Source organism: Grammomys surdaster, unplaced genomic scaffold (genome assembly GCF_004785775.1).
Source record: "Grammomys surdaster isolate TR1022 unplaced genomic scaffold, NIH_TR_1.0 654, whole genome shotgun sequence".
Taxonomy (NCBI): domain Eukaryota; kingdom Metazoa; phylum Chordata; class Mammalia; order Rodentia; family Muridae; genus Grammomys; species Grammomys surdaster.
In genome coordinates this window covers 529,245-531,076 of record NW_021605073.1, presented here as the reverse complement: position 1 = coordinate 531,076, position 1,832 = coordinate 529,245, and the positions used below count along the sequence as shown (strand labels likewise).

The window sequence follows — 1,832 nt, the reverse complement described above, 5'->3', positions numbered from 1 at the left end:
ACAAGTGGAAAAAATAAAGTATCTTCAATAAATGGTGCTGAGAAGACTGGATGTCCACATGCGGAAGAATGAAATTAAACCCACATCTACCACAATTAGCCCTAAGTAGATCAAAGACTTAATTTTGAAATCTGAAACACAAAAACTGCTAGAAGAGCTCTTTGGCCCAGAGCCCGCACTGTGCGCACGCGCACACGGGGCCATTGCTCTGACTGGCTCTGTGTCTCGCGCGTTTGCTAAATGGCGTTGCAGGCGGGCGGGTTGAACCCGAAGAGCTGGCGGGGCGATGTGCAGCGACTTTCGCAGGGCGGAATCCGGGACAGAGCTCCTTGCCCGACTTGAAGGCAGAAGCTCCTTGAAAGAACTAGAACCCAAACCTGTTTGCTGATGAAGATTCACCAGTGCATGATGATGTTCTTGAATTTCATGGTCCAGAAGGAACGGGGAAAACAGAAATGCTTTATCATTTAACAGCCCAATGTATACTTCCAAAGTCAGAGGGTGGACTGCAAATAGAAGTCTTATTTATTGATACAGATTACCACTTTGACATGCTCCAGCTTGTGACCGTTCTTGAGCATAGACTCTTCTCAGAGCTCCGAGGAGACCATAAAGCTCTGCCTCGGCAGGCTGTTCCTGGCCTACTGCAGCAGCAGCAGCATGCAATTGCTGCTCACACTGCACTCCCTGGAAGCCCTGCTCTGCAGTCAGCCCTAACTCTGCCTTCTCATTGTGGACAGCCTGTCTTCTTTTTACTGGGTGGACTGAGTCAGCGGAGGAGAGAGTGTGTCCCTGCAGGAGTTAACGCTGAAGAAGTGCTCTCAGCTCCTAGAGCCGGCTTGTCTCTGAGTACTGCCTGCTGCTTTTTGCAACAACACAGAGTCTAATGCAGAAAGGCTTAGACTCCACAAAAGGGCCCTCTTCCTCCAAGCACCGGTGCGATGGAGACATGGACCACGATCCTATCTCTGCAAGGCCTGACAGAGGGTCGTGAAGCACAGAGTCATCTTCTCCAGAGAGAACGAGGCCAAGAGCAGCCGGTTCTCATTAGTTTCACATCATTTAAAAAGTAACAGTTTAAAAAAACACAATTTTATGATCAGAGAAAGTGGGGTGGAGTTTTGTTGATTTCTATCATCAAAAAGGCTTTTAGGTGCACTAAAGCAAGTCTTTAAAAGTCTTTTATAAGCTAAAGTGGTTTGATTCTAAAGTTTTTAATTCTGGGGAAATTAATATAAACAGTACAGAAAACTCGAAGCTGTTCTGTCCCCTCCAAGGTGTGCAAGGTCAATCAGAGCATACTGGACTCCCCTGGGCTTGTTCTGAAGCTCAGTACATGACACACGTTTCAGACACAGTCACTTTCTGAGTACTTTAGGAAGGGTTCACTGCCATCCCTTGGCTCCTTGAGGCTGTGGCTGGAGAGGGTGTACAGAGCTGTTAGTCCAATCAAAGGAAGAAGCACAGGGCCACCTGCTCATCTGCCTCACTCAAGAAACTGGAATGAGCTGAGTGTGGAGGCAGGTGTATCTCTGTGAGTTCAAAGCTTTCCTGGTCTATATAGTGAATTCCAGGATAGCCAGAGCTACATAATCCTGTCCCCAAAAGCCAGTCAATAGACAGATAGACAGACAAACAGATAAGACAGACAGGAATGACCAGGCGGTGGTGGCGCACGCCTTTAATCCCAGCACTTGAGAGGCAGAGGCAGGCAGATTTCTGAGTTTGAGGCCAGCCTGGTCTACAGAGTGAGTTCCAGGACAGCCAGGGCTACACAGAGAAACCCTGTCTCGAAAAACCAAAAAATAAAATAAAATAAAGAGAGAGAGAGA

General features: G+C 47.6%; 1 pseudogene; it reads left to right on the top strand.

Annotated features, from left to right (window-relative positions):
* Positions 1 to 286: 286 nt before the first annotated feature.
* LOC114633421 lies at positions 287 to 1,128 on the top strand (annotated as a pseudogene).
* Positions 1,129 to 1,832: the final 704 nt, after the last annotated feature.